The 19,551-nt window shown below is 44.2% G+C and overlaps 1 pseudogene; it reads left to right on the top strand.

The window, feature by feature from the left end:
• The window catches only part of LOC141126364 (proteinase-activated receptor 1-like), a 60,192-nt pseudogene that overhangs the window by 24,677 nt on the left and 15,964 nt on the right, over positions 1-19,551 (top strand).

The following is a 19,551-nucleotide window of genomic DNA, read 5'->3' as shown; positions in this document are numbered from 1 at the left end:
TAGTTATTCCAGGAATAGAGGGTTGCGCATATGTGCATTGTATTAAAAAGAGAACAAAAAATATATGTATATAAATAGGTATAAATGTATCTATATCTCTGGAAAAGGTGCGGACTTACATGTATATCTAAAAGCTGTAGAGAGGCAAGGTCAGGAAGTGCCTGTGATATATGTATGCACACAGCAAGGAAAGGACATCAAGGTTGAACCATATCTGCAGACCACTTAAAGCAGGCCTAGTTGGAAAAATGGATAGTGTTAGGGGTCTTGCTGTTGTTAACTGGGGCCAGATATGGTAGTTTATGCCTATACTTACTTGATGGTATCTGCTGTAAGAAAAGATTCTCATAGCGGTACATTCACAGGTATATAGTACCGGTGCTGGGATGAAAAAGGGATAAAAATAACAGTGGATCCTATATGAAATATAAAGGAAAAAAGGAGGATCAGAAAGGTAGGGAAATGGAAGCTTTAAAATGTACTTGGGCACAGGTGAGGCTAGTGAAAAGGAATCTATTACCTAATTCATCATGAAGCACACCGTGTTGCTTGAGAAAATCAGTGTTAACCACCAGAGTAAGAGGCCGGTCCAAAGTAAGTTCTAAAAAGTATGTAAAGGAATAATAAATAATTCATGTAAACAACATGAAGTCAGGGTGTTTTGAAAGGCAGAAGTTTACCTTGTAGCTGTGTGCAGAGCGAATGCAGGCACGTCCCTCGTCCATGGGAACTGAGGGACTGGCCGGTTACTCATATACCCCCCACACCTGATCAGATGATGATCAGGTGTGCGGACGCTAAACGAGGGGTAGCCACGGCTGTGCACTGCACGGTGCCTAGGAACTACGAGTTCCATCATGCAACGCGCGCGCATACTCAGATCTCACAGACCGTGTGGCGATTGGAGAGGCGAACACCCCTGGAATGGGAAGTACCAAGGTGTCATCTCACCCAATCTGCCGATGGAATAAAGGACCAGAGGGTCTGAGAACAGACGTGGGCACCCAGGGGCAGACAGTTGTCTGCGCCTTGGCGTCCGTACAGGCAAAGACAGCGCTAGCCATGTCACCCCCAAACCGGGAGAGCCCGCGGAGCCGCCGCCCACCACCCACGCCACAGATAATCCCCCCAGTCGTGGGGCTAGCCAAGGCACCAGGGACAACCGCAGTCCAGTGGCGGGGAACAAAGGGGCACGAAGTGTAGTGCGCCGAGACACAGGATGGGAGGATATCCCAAAGGTTGCCCAACGATCCACAGGGGCCACTGGGGAAGGTGGGAATTACTGTGTGTCAGCACACGACATCCAGCCACAATGTGTGCAGTGTGCATAGAGAACCACTGGGTCCCAGTACGATAGTAAAACCTACAACCAAAAATTGAAAATACAATGCAAAAACAATATATAGAAAAGAATATATAAAAAAGGAAACACACAGTATATGTATTGCAACAGTTGTGTCGAAAAATATTGTTCAATAATGACAAAAAAGAGTTTTAAGTCGCAAATAAATACAGGCAATATACACTTATAGAATATACAGGGATATAAGATATATTGAGTCAATTTGCCAGCTTGTCTCAGAAAAGGAAAAAGGCATTTGTAATCAATGTAGAAGGCAAGGTATTAGTCCATGTCAAAAAAACATTATATGGATGAAATACCGGGTGGAGCCATGGCAGCAAAGGGAAAGAAAGACAGGGAATACAGGAGAATGAGAAACTAAGAAGGGAATAGAAGGGGGGGGGGGGGGGGGGAAGATGGTAGCATTTAATATATGAATCCATTTGGTTTCGAGTCGTAATAGTGAATTATCAGTACTACCGCCTCTTACATGTGAGGGGATATGTTCAAGTGCGGAAAACAAAATAACATGGGGATCGGAGTTATGTTGGGCAGCGATATGCCTATTAAACACACACACCATCAGACACTATGTCACCTGCGCCACTGTTGGGGTTGTATACCTGGCCCAATGCCAATGCGGCGCATTCTATGTTGGCAAAACCAAGCGCCCCTTTCAGACCCGTATCCGGGACCATATTAAACCACTATACAAGAACACCACCACTACGGCCATTAATAGGCATATCGCTGCCCAACATAACTCCGATCCCCATGTTATTTTGTTTTCCGCACTTGAACATATCCCCTCACATGTAAGAGGCGGTAGTACTGATAATTCACTATTACGACTCGAAACCAAATGGATTCATATATTAAATGCTACCATCTTCCCAGGACTCAATGAATATATTAGTTTTAAGCCCTTCCTTTAAGTTTTTCTTTTCCATGCCCCTTCCCCAGACAACGTCGTTTGTGGTTTTTCCTCTCTACCCTATCCTCTTCCATCCCTCCCCCCCCCCCCCCCCCCTTCTATTCCCTTCTTAGTTTCTCATTCTCCTGTATTCCCTGTCTTTCTTTCCCTTTGCTGCCATGGCTCCACCCGGTATTTCATCCATATAATGTTTTTTTGACATGGACTAATACCTTGCCTTCTACATTGATTACAAATGCCTTTTTCCTTTTCTGAGACAAGCTGGCAAATTGACTCAATATATCTTATATCCCTGTATATTCTATAAGTGTATATTGCCTGTATTTATTTGCGACTTAAAACTCTTTTTTGTCATTATTGAACAATATTTTTCGACACAACTGTTGCAATACATATACTGTGTGTTTCCTTTTTTATATATTCTTTTCTATATATTGTTTTTGCATTGTATTTTCAATTTTTGGTTGTAGGTTTTACTATCGTACTGGGACCCAGTGGTTCTCTATGCACACTGCACACATTGTGGCTGGATGTCGTGTGCTGACACACAGTAATTCCCACCTTCCCCAGTGGCCCCTGTGGATCGTTGGGCAACCTTTGGGATATCCTCCCATCCTGTGTCTCGGCGCACTACACTTCGTGCCCCTTTGTTCCCCGCCACTGGACTGCGGTTGTCCCTGGTGCCTTGGCTAGCCCCACGACTGGGGGGATTATCTGTGGCGTGGGTGGTGGGCGGCGGCTCCGCAGGCTCTCCCGGTTTGGGGGTGACATGGCTAGCGCTGTCTTTGCCTGTACGGACGCCAAGGCGCAGACAACTGTCTGCCCCTGGGTGCCCACGTCTGTTCTCAGACCCTCTGGTCCTTTATTCCATCGGCAGATTGGGTGAGATGACACCTTGGTACTTCCCATTCCAGGGGTGTTCGCCTCTCCAATCGCCACACGGTCTGTGAGATCTGAGTATGCGCGCGCGTTGCATGATGGAACTCGTAGTTCCTAGGCACCGTGCAGTGCACAGCCGTGGCTACCCCTCGTTTAGCGTCCGCACACCTGATCATCATCTGATCAGGTGTGGGGGGTATATGAGTAACCGGCCAGTCCCTCAGTTCCCATGGACGAGGGACGTGCCTGCATTCGCTCTGCACACAGCTACAAGGTAAACTTCTGCCTTTCAAAACACCCTGACTTCATGTTGTTTACATGAATTATTTATTATTCGTTTACATACTTTTTAGAACTTACTTTGGACCGGCCTCTTACTCTGGTGGTTAACACTGATTTTCTCAAGCAACACGGTGTGCTTCATGATGAATTAGGTAATAGATTCCTTTTCACTAGCCTCACCTGTGCCCAAGTACATTTTAAAGCTTCCATTTCCCTACCTTTCTGATCCTCCTTTTTTCCTTTATATTTCATATAGGATCCACTGTTATTTTTATCCCTTTTTCATCCCAGCACCGGTACTATATACCTGTGAATGTACCGCTATGAGAATCTTTTCTTACAGCAGATACCATCAAGTAAGTATAGGCATAAACTACCATATCTGGCCCCAGTTAACAACAGCAAGACCCCTAACACTATCCATTTTTCCAACTAGGCCTGCTTTAAGTGGTCTGCAGATATGGTTCAACCTTGATGTCCTTTCCTTGCTGTGTGCATACATATATCACAGGCACTTCCTGACCTTGCCTCTCTACAGCTTTTAGATATACATGTAAGTCCGCACCTTTTCCAGAGATATAGATACATTTATATACATATATTTTTTGTTCTCTTTTTAATACAATGCACATATGCGCAACCCTCTATTCCTGGAATAACTACCACAGTGCATTATGACACATGACTATCTTTACATTCCTTTGCCAGGTCTACTGTATGCCCCCTGCAGGCATAATTTACGGCGCGGTCTGCCTGCTCCCCGGTGGGGATCTCCTTGGGTGGCTGTGTTCCCCCTCTCCCTCTCTTCCCTCCCGTCTTGGGCACTGACGCTCCAGGTATGTCCGCAGTTCCGTTTAGTGGTGTGGAGCTTGGGGTTGCATGAATGTCCAGCCACAGTTGCAATGTGTTATTGTTTTTACTATGCAGTGTTTGGTCAAATTAATATTTCTAACATGTGTTTTTATGTCCACCACACAGAATTTTTTTTATATATATCCACCCTATGAGCTCCTGTTCCCTGAAGAAGCCAATGTTTTGGCGAAACATGTAGGAAAATGAGCCCCCCCTCCTTCAACGGCCACTTGCCATCTGGCCCACTTGACCATTCTTAGGGTCACTTACAGTACATGTATCCACAAAATTTGTATAATTACTGTATGAATTGTTTATAATGTACATTGTATTTATGATAGACTATTAATAAAATTTGTAATTTTAGTATTTTTTGTTTTATCTTTTCTTCTCTAATCTTCCTGACCCTAGCACCGCTATAATCCCTTGTCCACACACCCATTTAACGTTTGATTATTTAGGGGATGAGGTGCTGTATCCTCTGGTACCATCTAGCCATCTTTACTTTTTTCTCTCAGCAAATAGCTTGGGGTGTCTACTTTCCAAAATGGGGTCATTTGGGGGGGGTTTTGTGCCACCTGGGCATTCCATGGCCTCCGAAACTGTGATAGGTAGTGAAGAGTGAAATCAAAAATTTTCACCCTTAGAAATCCTGAAGGCGGTGCTTGGTTTTCGGGGCCCCGTAGGCGGCTAGGCTCCCAAAAAGTCCCACACATGTGGTATCCCCATACTCAGGAGAAGCAGCTGCTCCAAGACTGTGATAGGCAGTGAAGAGTGAAATCAAAAATTCACGCCCTTAGAAAGCCTGAAGGCGGTGATTGGTTTTCGGGGTCCCGTACGCGGCTAGGCTCCCAAAAAGTCTCACACATGTGGTATCCCCGTACTCAGGAGAAGCAGCAGAATGTATTTTGGGGTGTAATTTCACATATTCCCATGGCATGTTTGAGCAATATATCATTTAGTGACAACTTTGTGCAAAAAAAAAAAAAAAAAATTTGTCTCTTTCCCGCAACTTGTGTCACAATATAAAATATTCCATGGACTCGACATGCCTCTCAGCAAATAGCTTGGGGTGTCTACTTTCCAAAATGGGGTCATTTGGGGGGGGGGTTTGAACTGTCCTGGCATTCTATGCACAACATTTAGAAGCTTATGTCACACATCACCCACTCTTCTAACCACTTGAAGACAAAGCCCTTTCTGACACTCATTGTTTACATGAAAAAGTTATTTTTTTTTGCAAAAAAATTACTTTGAACCCCCAAACATTATATATTTTTTTTAAAGCAAATGCCCTACAGATTAAAATGGTGGGTGTTTCATTTTTTTTTTTTTCACACAGTATTTGCGCAGCGATTTTTCAAACGCATTTTTTGGGGAAAAAACACACTTTTTAAAATTTTAATGCACTAAAACACACTATATTGCCCAAATGTTTGATGAAATAAAAAAGATGATCTTAGGCCGAGTACATGGATACCAAACATGACATGCTTTAAAATTGCGCACAAACGTGCAGTGGCAACAAAATAAATACATTTTTAAAAGCCTTTAAAAGCCTTTACAGGTTACCACTTTAGATTTACAGAGGAGGTCTACTGCAAAAATTACTGCCCTCGATCTGACCTCTCTCGGTGATACCTCACATGCATGATGCAATTGCTGTTTACGTTTGACGACAGAACGCCCCTTGCGTTCGCCTTAGCGCGAGAGTAGGGGGCGACAGGGGTGCTTTTTTTTTTCTTTATTATTTTTTTGCTTTTTTATCTTATTTTTAAACTGTTCCTTTCATTTTTTATTTTTTTTATCATTTTTATTGTTATGTCAGGGAATGTAAATATCCCCTATGATAGCAATAGGTAGTGACAGGTACTCTTTTTTGAAAAAATTGTGGTCTATTAGACCCTAGATCTCTCCTCTGCCCTCAAAGCATCTGATGACACCAAGATCGGTGTGATAAAATGCTTCCCCAATTTCCCAATGGCGCTATTTACATCCGGCGAAATCTAAGTCATAAAATGCTCGTAGCTTCCGGTTTCTTAGGCCATAGAGATGTTTGGAGCCACTCTGGTCTCTGATCAGTTCTATGGTCAGCTGGCTGAATCACCGGCTGCATTCTCAGGTTCCCTGTTGAGACAGGAGAGCCAGAGAAAAACACGGAAGACGGTGGGGGGGGCATTCCCTCCCACGGCTTGTAAAAGCAGTCTAGAGGCTAATTAGCCACTAGGATTGCTTTTACATGAAAGCCGACCGTTGGCTGAAAAGAATGATACCAAGATGATACCTAAACCTGCAGGCATCATTCTGGTATAACCATTCAAAGTCGTGAATGGCGTACCTGAAGACAAAAAAATGGTTAACAATAAAGCACAGTAAACGGTAAAGTATAAAAAATTACACACCTGAAAAGCAAACATGATAAAACATAATAACAATAAAACATTGCAGAATAGAATACAGTAAAAAAGAGCAGAACAAGAGAGAGAGAATAGAGAGAGAGAACAATAAAACGACAACTATTTTTTTTTATTAAGTGTTCTTGCATAGCAAGACCACTTACTGTTATCTCACATATATATTATTCTTATTATTATAGCCAAATTTACCACCCTAACTCCTCCCACAGTTTTTACACTACATAGACAAGTAATATACCGAAACGTGCGGATTGTTCCCGAATGGTGTGCTATTATTTTGTGGAGCGTTTCGCCGAATGGTTCACGAAATATCGTCGTTTTTGCGGCGAAATTGGTCCCATAGGAATGAATGGGGAAACTAGAGTGGGAGATGGCAAAAGCTGGAAAATCAGAACATGATTTCTAAACTGCCGCCACTCCCTCATTTTCAAGCCCACCTACACAAATCTTATATCAAAACGTTCAGCTATCCCTGCTGCCACTAAACATGTCCACGGCTAAGCCATAGTCCTGATAGTTTTCACAATATGACCATTTGTTTGCAACTCACGCCGTCCATTGACATTCATTGAAACTACACTCTAGCCCCCTCCAAATTTGAAGGGCAATTTCTAAACTGTGACCGTGCCTCCATTTTTAATATTTCAGAGACATACTATACATCAAAATCTAGGTCTTGGTCTTGTGATTCTCACAATATAAAGATCTTCGCTGTAGGATGTATAGTTTTTAAAATACGGCCATTTGTTTAGAGGTCATTTCAGGAAATTTTAGCCATTAATCAGAGTGTACTGTTAGTGTTTGTTTTGTTGCCATGGTTACCAAAGCTTCTGTTATACACAGGGGGGAAGCTGGCTGGAGCATCTCAGCTGATTACAGAGCCTGGGGGAGGGGACAGACACACCATGTACTGATTTATAATAGAGGAATATGATGGGGCAGTTTTGATGGGGTAATTCTGATGGGGCAGTTTTGATGAAGCAGTATTTGGGAAGCATAAACAGGGCATGAGCGTTGCTAGGAAACAGTGGTTGTAAACACAAGATGCTGAGACACTCCAAATGCATGTGACTTCATCTGCTAGACTTGATAATGCTTGTAGACTCCTCCCACAGTTTTTACACTACAGAGACAAGTAATATACCGAAACGAGCGGATTGTTCCCGATTGGTGTGTTATTACTTTGTGGAATGTTTTGCCGAATGGTCCACGAAATGACGTTTTTGCGGCGAAATTGGTCCCATAGGAATGAATGGCGAAATGTTCAAAACTAGAGTGGGAAGTGACAAAATCTGACAACCCCATGATCAGCCAAAACATTATGACCACCCCATGATCAGCCAAAACATTATGACCGCCCCATGTAAAAAAAAAAATATTTTTGAAAAAAAAAAAAAATTTTTGAAAAAAGTAAAAAAATAATTTTTGAAAAAAAAAAATTATTTTTGAAAAAAAAAAAATTATTTTTGAAAAAAAAAAAATTATTTTTGAAAAAAAAAATTATTTTTGAAAAAAAAATTACTTTAAAAAAAATAATTTCGAAAAAAAAATTTATTTTTGAAATAAAAAAATTCATTTTTGAAAAAAAAAATTACCTTTGAAAAAAAAAATTACTTTTGAAAAAAAAAATCATTTTTGAAGAAAAAAAATTAATTTTTGAAAAAAAAAATTACTTTTGAAAAAAATGTTCAGCTCTTTCAGCGAATGATGGAACTTTTTTACTACTATTTATACTTTTTAAAATATTAAGCTTTTTAACACTTTTCACAGTTACTCAAGCCACTCCACCCCACCCAGTTACTCCGCCCACTCCAGTTGTAGAGGCAAGAACACTTTCACAATTTCCCCAGAAATTGTACCTTTTCTAGTTCTTATTATTATAGCCAAATTTACCACCCTAACTCCTCCCACAGTTTTTACACTACATAGACAAGTAATATACCGAAACGTGCAGATTGTTCCCGATTGGTGTGCTATTACTTTGTGGAACGTTTCGCCGTATGGTTCACGAAATATCGTCGTTTTTGCGGCGAAATTGGTCCCATAGGAATGAATGGGGAAACTAGAGTGGGAGATGACAAAAGCTGGAAAATCAGAACATGATTTCTAAACTGCCGCCACTCCCTCATTTTCAAGCCCACCTACACAAATCTTATATCAAAACGTTCAGCTATCCCTGCTGCCACTAAACATGTCCACGGCTAAGCCATAGTCCTGATAGTTTTCACAATATGACCATTTGTTTGCAACTCACGCCGTCCATTGACATTCATTGAAACTACACTCTAGCCCCCTCCAAATTTGAAGGGCAATTTCTAAACTACGACCGTGCCTTCATTTTTAATATTTCAGAGACATACTATACATCAAAATCTAGGTCTGGGTCTTGTGATTCTCACAATATAAAGATCTTCGCTGTAGGATGTACAGTTTTTAAAATACGGCCATTTGTTTAGAGGTCATTTCAGGAAATTTTAGCCATTAATCAGAGTGTACTGTTAGTGTTTGTTTTGTTGCCATGGTTACCAAAGCTTCTGTTATACACAGGGGGGGAGGTGGCTGGAGCATCTCAGCTGATTACAGAGCCCGGGGGAGGGGACAGACACACCATGTACTGATTTATAATAGAGGAATATGATGGGGCAGTTTTGATGGGGTAATTCTGATGGGGCAGTTTTGATGAAGTAGTATTTGGGAAGCATAAACAGGGCATGAGCGTTGCTAGGAAACAGTGGTTGTAAACACAAGATGCTGAGACACCCCAAATGCATGTGACTTCATCTGCTAGACTTGATAATGCTTGTAGACTCCTCCCACAGTTTTCACACTACAGAGACAAATAATATACCGAAACGAGCGGATTGTTCCCGATTGGTGTGTTATTACTTTGTGGAATGTTTTGCCGAATGGTCCACGAAATGACGTTTTTGCGGCGAAATTGGTCCCATAGGAATGAATGGCGAAATGTTCAAAACTAGAGTGGGAGGTGACAAAAGCTGACAACCCCATGATCAGCCAAAACATTATGACCGCCCCATGTAAAAAAAAAAAATATTTTTGAAAAAAAAAAAATTTTTTTGAAAAAAGTAAAAAAATAATTTTTGAAAAAAAAAAAAAAATATTTTTGAAAAAAAAAAAAATATTTTTGAAAAAAAAAATATTTTTGAAAAAAAAAAAATTATTTTTGAAAAAAAAAAAATATTTTTGAAAAAAAAATTTCTTTTAAAAAAAAAATTATTTTTGAAAAAAAAAAATATTTTTGAAAAAAAAAAATTATTTTTGAAAAAAAAATTACTTTAAAAAAAATAATAATTTCGAAAAAAAAATTATTTTTGAAATAAAAAAATTCATTTTTGAAAAAAAAAATTACCTTTGAAAAAAAAAATTACTTTTGAAAAAAAAAATCATTTTTGAAGAAAAAAAAATCATTTTTGATTAAAAAAAATTCATTTTTGAAAAAAAAAATTACTTTTGAAAAAAATGTTCAGCTCTTTCAGCGAATGATGGAACTTTTTTACTACTATTTATACTTTTTAAAATATTAAGCTTTTTAACACTTTTCACAGTTACTCAAGCCACTCCACCCCACCCAGTTACTCCGCCCACTCCAGTTGTAGAGGCAAGAACACTTCACAATTTCCCCAGAAATTGTACCTTTTCTAGTTTTATATATTTTTTTTTTTTTTTACACTTTTTTTGTAACTAACTTTTATAACTGTAACCGGTTCCAGGTTCGGGTCTCACAAAATGCGATGGCATCTTGGGAGACCCTGTGAAAGTGTGCCTAGTCTGTGCAATGCTGTACTCTACGCTAATACTCAACTAATGAATGGTAGCGTTCAAAACATTCACCAATGCAAGACCAGGATTGTTAGGACAGGAGGGACAATAATAGCGGGTGTCACGCCTATATCCGCGCTTGCTGCAGACACAACATCTTTTTTGGGGGGGTTCGTTGGGTAGGGGTACTCGGGAGGACATAAAGAAAATGCCTCTCATGCAGCCGACTGCATTTGGTTGGGGATGTGAATGGGGGAAGTACGGGCGCTGCAGAAGTGGTGGGTTCCCAATTAGGATTGGCGAATGCAGCAGGAAGGGCACTATGGGCACGACGGGCCTGTGTTTGTCTTCTTGGTGGCAGCGGGACACTACTTGTGCTTGCCACCTCACCAGCTTGAACTGCACTTATGGGACTCGCCACGTCACAAAGTGTTACTGCAGTGCTGGTTTGACTACGACCGGGGTGTACTAGGCCGCTGGCGCTTGCCAGTTCAATAAAAAGCTACCAAAAAAACTGTTAGCGATCGCAGGGATCAGGCCTGACTCTGCGAATGCTGCAGTTAAGCGTTAAGTGTTTTGTAAGTGACAGTGATCGATCGATACTGCACTTGGGTGGGCTGGGCTGGGCCGGGCGGAGGGGCAAAACGCAGGTGCTAGCAGGTATCTGGGCTGATCCCGCTAACACTGCGTTTTTGGGAACCCTAAACTGCTGGGGACGCTAGTATAGATCTGATCGGATCAGATATTGATCCGTTCAGATACTATACCACTAAGGGAGGTGTACGGTGCGTGCGTGGGTGTTAGCGGTACTGGCGCTAACCTGACGCTGCCTGGGGCTGGTGCTTGCCAGTTCACCAAAATGCTACCAAAAAAACTGTTAGCGATCGCAGGGATCAGGCCTGACTCTGCGAACGCTGCAGTTATGCGTTTAGTGTTTTGTAAGTGACAGTGATCGATCGATACTGCACTTGGGTGGGCTGGGCGGAGGGGCAAAACGCAGGTGCTAGCAGGTATCTGGGCTGATCCCGCTAACACTGTGTTTTTGGGAACCCTAAACTGCTGGGGACGCTAGTATAGATCTGATCGGATCAGATATTGATCCGATCAGATACTATACCACTAAGGGAGGCGTATGCTGCGTGCGTGGGTGTTAGCGGTACTGGCGCTAACCTGACCCTGCCTGGGGCGACGCATATCACCGCCGGGCGATCAGGGGGCTAAACCTTTATTCAATAATAAATGGCGGGTGCCCTGACACTATAAAAAATAAACAAACTAACCAGCGTCACCCGTAACAGTTATACGGTGATCAGTGGTGAAAGGGTTAACTAGGGGGCCATCAAGGGGTTAAAACATTTATTAGATAGTATATGGGGGTCCCTGTCGCTATAAAACGCTGACGGCGAACCTAAATGTTTAGGTCCCTAACTAGCGTCACCAGCGACACTAACACAGCGATCAGAAAAATGATCGCTTAGCGACACTGGTGACAGGGGGTGATCAAGGGGTTAAAACTTTATTAGGGGGGTTATCCTAGACCTACAGGGGAGTAATACTAACTGTCCCAACACTGTAACTGTCACAAACTGACACCAATGCAGTAATCAGAAAAAAAAAAAAAAACTGCTGGTGTCAGTTTGTGACGGGGGGGGGGGTGATTGGGGGGGGGATCGGGGGGCGATCAGGGGGGGGATCGGGGTGTTTTGTGTGCCTGGCATGTTCTACTGTGTGTGTGTAGTGTTGTGCACTCACATACCTGTCTTCTCTCCTCGGGCCGGAACGGAAATTACCGAGCCGAGGAGAGATGACATCATTTCCTTTGCTGCTGTTTAGCATACAGCAGCAAAGGAATGATGTGATTGGCCGGCGGCGATCGCGAGGGGGGGCCACGAACGGATGGCCTCCCCCTCATCTCCGATCGCTGCGGACCCCCCACCCGCGGAAGGCAAATCACGTATATGTACGTGATTTTGCCTGTCCGTGCCACCTTGCCGACGTAAATCGGCGTGAGGCGGTCGTCAAGTGGTTAATGTAATGTCGGGTCCTGGCAATATGGATGAAAATCAGTGAGATAAACAGCATGGGTACCCTCCAGTCCATTACCAGGCCCTTTGGATCTTGTATGGATATTACGGGGAACCCCGCAGCCAAATTAAAAAAAGGAAAGGCGTGGGCCCCCAGGCCCTATATACTCTGAATAGCAGTATACTTGCGGTGCAAACAAGACAGGGACTGTAGGTTTGTTGTTAAGTAGAATCTGTTTGTAATTTTGAACTGGTACGTTTTTAAAGTGTAGCTCCAGCCAAAAAATTTATTTTTAAGCTTTTTGGAAAACATAGGGAAGGGTTATCACCCCTGTGACATTTGTTTTGCTGTCTGTGCTCCTCTTCAGAAGATTTCACCTCACTTTCTGTCCCAATGACAAATGTTTTTTGAAAATTTGGGGGTTTTAGTGAAACAAGGATTGGTGATAAAGCATCAGTGGAGAGGAGACACGTTTTTCCCATATTAACTCTTACAGGAGAGAATTTCCCTTCCTAGGGGTAGATTCCATCTCACTTCCTGTTGTCTCCTTCCGTTTGCAAGTAGGAGTCGTTTGTAAGTTGGATGTTTGAAAGTAGGGGCCTGCCCTATATACTCAGCAGAAATTTGGGCCTTAGATGTTGGTGTTGCCACAACACTGTAAGCCCTCACAGTTACTCTTGGTGGGCGCTGGAACGGGCCCTGCTGTGAAATATTAAATCAAGAATTGTAATTACATGTCCCTGATGAACAGGGGCAGAAAAATTGGGCCTTAGGCACTGGTGCCACAACACTGCAACCCCTCACAGATACTCTAGTTGGAGTGCAGGAACAAGCCCTGGTGCAAAGTATTGCATCAAAAATTGTACACACCCCTGTTAAACAGGGGCTGAAAAATTGGGCCTTAGACACTGGTGCTGGTGCAACAACATTGCAACCCCTCACAGATACTCTAGTTGAGCACAGCAATGAACCCTCCTGCAAAATATTGCATCAAAAATTGTAATTACACGCCCCTGTTAAACAGGGTCTGAAAAATTGTGCCTTAGCCACTGGTGGCAGCGCCCAGAACCAAAAATATTCTCACAAGCTATCAGCATGATCATTGAGGAGGAAGAGGATAGTCACTCAGCATAACAGGATAGTCACTCAGCATCAGCATAGGCAGTCTTTGAAGGGATCTGACATTTCAAAAAAAATTATTCGGTTACATCAGCATCAGGTGCTTGGTATCTGGTGATCCAAGATTCATTTTTATGAAGGTCAGTCGATCGACTGAGTCGGTGGACAGGCGCACCCTGTGGTCGGTTACAAAGCCTCCAGCAGCACTGAATGTGTGTTCCAAAAGAACACTGGATGCAGGACAGGCCAGTAGCTCAATTGCATACTGTGCAAGCTCTGGCCAGTGATCCATCCTCAAGACCCAGTAACCCAGAGGATTTTCAGTGGGAAAGCTGTCCAAGTCAGATCTTGCCCCTAGGTATTTCTGTCTGGTATTGTCTGAACGCATCGGTCAGACCGCCACCTTCTCCACCGCTCCTTTTTTAACTGACCAAAGCCTCAGCAACACGTTGTCCAGGAACAGGAGGTTGTAACCTCCCAGTCTCTGGGAACGCGTTGCACAGACCTTTCTGCAAGGCCTCCCGAAGAGGTTTCATCCTCTGCTCCCTCTGCGATGGCAAGATAAGGTCCGCAACCTTACCCTTGTAACGTGGATCAAGGAGGGTTGCCAGCCAGTAACGATCCCTCTCCTTGATACCACGAATACAAGGATCCTTCTGCAAGCTTTGCAGGATCAGGGAGGCCATGCAGCGTAGGTTTGTTGAGGCATTCGGTCCGGAGTCCTCTGGGTCACTAAGGACAACATGATCCACAGCCACCTCCTCCCAGCCACGTACAAGTCCATAGGTTTCTTGGGACTGTAAATGATCCCTTAAAGACTGCTGCTGATGCTGAGTGCTAGGCTCCACCTCCATGCTGACACAATCCTCCTCCTCTTCGTCCTCCTCCTGTGTGAAAGGTGGGCACGCAGGAACACTGTCTAGATAAAGGGGGCCTTGAGAGCTAAGGAAGTCCTCCTCTTCCTGCCTCTGTTCTGCCTCAAGTGCCCTGTCCATGATTCCACGCTGCGTGTGCTCCAACAGGTGGACAAGGGGGACAGTGTCACTGATGCATGCACTGTCACTGCTCACCATCCTCATGGCCTCCTCAAATGGTGACAGGACAGTGCATGCATCCCTGATCATGGCCCACTGGCGTGGGGAAAAAAAACAAGCTCCCCTGATCCTGTCCTGGTGCCATAGTCGCACAGGTACTCATTGATGGCCCTCTGCTGCGTGTGCAGCAACTGCAGCATGGCCAACGTTGAGTTCCACCTGGTGGGCATGTCACAGATTAGGTGGTTCTTGGGCAGGTTAAATTTCTTTTGGAGGTCAGCCAGCCGAGCACTGGCATTATATGACCGGCAGAAATGCACACAGACTTTCCTGGCCTGCCTCAGGACATCCTGTAAGCCCGGGTACCTGCCCAAGAACCGCTGCACCACCAAGTTAAGGACGTGAGCCAAACAGGGCACATGGGTCAGTTGTCCCTGTCGGAGGGCGGAGAGGAGGTTGGTGCCATTGTCGCAAACCACCATTCCTGGCTGAAGCTGGCGTGGCGTCAACCACCTCTGAGCCTGCCCCTGCAGAGCTGACAGAATCTCTGCCCCAGTGTGGCTCCTGTCCCCCAAGCACACCAGCTCAAGCACCGCATGGCATCTTTTGGCCTGCGTACTTGCGTAGCCCCTTGAACGGCTACGGAGCACTGCTGGTTCCAAGGACAAAGCACAGGAAGAGGCCATGGAGGAAGAAGAAGAGGAGGGGGTGGAGGAGAGAGGTGTGTCAGAATCACCAGTAGTAGCATTTTTGGAGGCATGGTGGCGGAACAACCTCCAACACTACTGCACCTTGTCCTGCATCCTTCCCAGCTGCTAGCAGAGTCACCCAATGTGCCGTGAAAGATAGGTAACGTCCCTGTCCATGCCTGCTGGACCATGAGTCAGCGGTAATATGCACCTTACGGCTGACCGCCCTGTCCAGCGAGGCCAAGACATTGCCTTTCATATGCCAGGAGAATACCAGAATCGCCTTCCGTGAGAAAAAAGTGGCGTTTGGGAAGCTGCCACTGAGGAACCGCACATTCCACAAACTAACTGGAGGAGGCAGAGTCTACCAACTGAAAAGGCAGCAGTTGAAGTGCTAGCAATTTAGCCAAACTAGCATTCAACCTCTGGGCATGTGGATGGCTGGGAGCGAACTTCTTTCGGCGGTGCAGGAGCTGGGGCAGGGAAATTTACCTGGTACAATCTGACGTTGGTGTACCGATAGCAGGTTGCTCGCAAGTACTTGGCTGTGACACACCTAATTCTACACCTTCATTCCTCTCAGTGCAGGTCTCAGAGAGGACTGAAGGTATAGTGGGGTTGGAGATCCCAGCTGATGAGGAGCAAGGAGAGGTCCTCTTTGTTCTTTGGTGTGGGTCTTTTAGGTACGCTTGCCAACGAACTGCATGGCAGGTCAACATATGTCTGGTCAAGCATGTGGTGCCCAAGCGGGTGATGTTTTGGCCAGGCGAGATATGCTGGAGACATATGTTGCAAATAGCAGCGGTGGGATCTGATGCACTCGTCTCAAAAAAGGCCCACACCAAAGAACTTTTGGAATAACGCGCAGAGACAGCGCCCTGCACATGCGGAGCTCTGCGGTGTGATGCAGACTGCCAGATTGCTGTCATTCTTGGGCACCCCCTCTGTTTGGGCTCACATTACTGCCTTCCTCTAGCTGAGTACCATCATTGGAGCCTTTAAAACGCTGGGCATCCTCATGGAGCATGTACCCAACACTGTGGTCAAACAGTTCAGGGGACTCCTCAGGAGGACATGGTGGGGCTAGGGAAGGAGTGACTGATGCCATTGAGCCGAGGGAAGAGGCCGCGTTGGCAGCTGCTTTGCCAGACAAAGTACCCTGAGCCTGGGTGAGAGAGGATGAGGAGGATGAGGACAGCTTGGTCATCCACTCAACCAAGTCTTCCGCCTGTTGCGGCTCAACACAGCCAGCTGCCGAAAAAAAGGACAAGCGTGTCCCACGGCCACGTGCTGATGAGGATGCACCGTCTCCACGACCAGCACTGTTGCCTCTAGACACAGAGCCTGCTTGCCCTCTTTTATTGGCTTGTGACTGTCTGCCTCTCCTTGTCGGCCTTCCAGACATACTAATGGCCTGCAGTGAGATGTAGCTGCACAAAACTGGGATGCATATACATACTGATTATACTGCAGCCAGCAGAAAGCCTGCCTGTGGTATTATTAGGATCAGAAGAAGCACACCAGCACTTGTCTTCAGGTAGCTATAGGTGCAACTGTGCAGGGTACACAGTAGAGGTCGACCGATATATCGGCCGATATTTGGCTTTTTTTACTTAATCGGCATTGGCCGATTGTGCTGATAAAAAAAAAACGATTATAACTTTAGCGGGACTTGCAAATGACTTCTGTAATAGAAGTCAATTGCAAGTTGTCTGAAGGTTTCTTCTCTCCTCCTCTGGGCAGCCTGCCAAGTCTGATAAGAAGATACATTGTATCTCTTTCAGGTTCTTTTATCAATAGACTGAACTCCGTGTGTAGAAGTTCTCAGTTTAACCATTTAAAGACTAAATCTTTTTTGACATTTGTTGCTTACAAGTAAAAATTCTGTATTTTCTGCTAGAAAATCACTTGGAACCCCCAAACATTATATATATTTTTTTTAGCAGAGACCCTAGGGAATAAAATAGCGGTTGTTGCAATATTTTATGTCACACGGTATTTGTGCAGCGGTCTTTCAAACGCAATTTTTTAAAATAAAATACACTAATTAAAAAAATAAGCAGTAAAGTTAGCCCATTTTTTTTCGTCCAAAAGTTTTGGTTACCTGTTTTTGTGTATTTAATATTTAAGATATAGTTATTTTTTTTTTTATCTAAATTATACATACAAGTGAACTGATTGGAGGTTTGTTTTGTTCAATAAATGTTTAAATGTAAAAAATTTTCGGTATCACTTATTACTTAAGGTTGCTTTCACACTGGAGCGGGCAGGCGTTGACGGTAAAACGCTGTTAGTTTTAGCGGTGCTTTACCGTCATTTTAGCGACGCTATTCGGCTGCTAGCGGGGCGCTTATAACCCAGCTAGCGGCCGAGGAAGGGGTTAAATGCGCCCCTGATGTCCTGCTGCCGAAACGCTTTGCAGCCGCTTTGCAGCCGCTTCAGCAGCGGTGCGCATTTATTTCAATGGGCAGGAATGGTGGAGCAGCGGTATACACCACTCCAAAGACATCCTGCCAGCGCATCGCCTCAGTGTGAAAGCACTCGGGATATCGCACTGAGACTGTAGGGAAGCCGTTTTACAGGCACTTTACAGGCGCTATTTTTAGCCCAAAAACGCCTAAAAAAACGCCCCAGTGTGAAAGGGGTCTAACTGTTAGATTTTATGAGATGAAGGGGGGAAAAAAAAAGAAAAAAAAAAAAATCGGCCTAATATATCGGCCCAAAAAAATCGGCATCACATATCGGCCATCGGCCACCGCGATTTCTAAATATCGGCATCGGCCAGAGAAAAACCCATATCGGTCGACCTCTAGTACACAGTACACTAACTTAAAATACTTCAAGCTGCCTGGTTGTGGTATTAATAGGATCAGAAGAAGAACACCAGCACTTGTCTTCAGGTAGCTATAGGTGCAACTGTGCAGGGATACACAGTACACTAACTGTAGATACTTCAAGCTGCCTGGCTGTGGTATTAATAGGATCAGAAGAAGAACAACAGCACTTGTCTTCAGGTAGCTATAGGTGCAACTATGCAGGGTACATGGTACACTAACTGTAAATACTTCACCCTGCCTGCCTATGGTATTAATAGGATCAGAAGAAGAACAACAGGACTTGTCTTCAGGTAGCTATAGGTGCAACTGTGCAGAGTACACAGTACACTAACTGTAAATACTTTAACCTGCCTGCCTATGGTATTAATAGGATCATAAGAAGAACAACAGCACTTGTCTTCAGGTAGCTATAGATGCAACTGTGCAGGGGTACACAGTACACTAACTGTAAATACTTCAACCTGCCTGGCTGTGTTATTAATAGGATCAGAAGAAGAACAACAGGACTTGTCTTCAGGTAGCTATAGGTGCAACTGTGCAGGGTACACAGTACACTAACTGTAAATACTTCAACCTGCCACCCTGGCTTTGGCCAATTACGGCTCTCTGTTCAGACGGCGCTGTGATTGGCCAAGCATGCGGGTCATAGTGCATCCTTGGGCAATCATCAGCCAACAATGCACTGCGATGCCGCAGTGAATTATGGGCTGTGACGCGCCACTCGAATTTGGAGTGAACGGCCCATAACATTCGCAATTCGGCGAATGGTCGAACACACAATGTTCGAGTCTAACATGGGTTCAACTCGAACTCGAAGCTCATCCCTGCTCATAACTAAGATTCTCCAGACCCTTTATTAGCTTTGTTGCCCTTCTTTGTACTCGCTCCATTTCCAGTATATCCTTCCTGAGGACTGGTGCACAGAACTGGTTGTTGTAAATTTGTAAAAGTTGTTGTTTTTTGTTTGGATGGTGGGTGGGGTGGGGGGGGGGGGTGAGAAACCCTTGTTAGGTTTTGCTGCTATTTTGGGCTCCACTAAGGAGATTTTGCCTAATTTTCTGTCTTTTACATATATTGGGTGTTATTTCAGTTCTACGCAATTCTTTCTCTTTCAGATAGATCACCTTTTCTTTGGTTTAACGGTAAGTACACGCTTCTATCTTACTAAGATGAATACATTTAAATGCCTAACAAAGTGAATGGCTCTGGCTGCCTGGAGTCTACTCTACTGTGTGATGGGTGGGCCGCTGAGCTGCAGGAGGACACCTGAAGTCTGGTCAGGTAGGTCAGTGTAAGTCAGTGTGTGTCAGGTAGGTCAGTGTAAGTCAGGTAGGTCAGTGTAAGTCAAGTAGGTCAGCGTA

The sequence above is a fragment of the Aquarana catesbeiana genome, linkage group LG01 (assembly GCF_042186555.1).
Source record: "Aquarana catesbeiana isolate 2022-GZ linkage group LG01, ASM4218655v1, whole genome shotgun sequence".
Classification (NCBI taxonomy): domain Eukaryota; kingdom Metazoa; phylum Chordata; class Amphibia; order Anura; family Ranidae; genus Aquarana; species Aquarana catesbeiana.
This window is presented reverse-complemented; position numbering and strand designations above follow the sequence as displayed.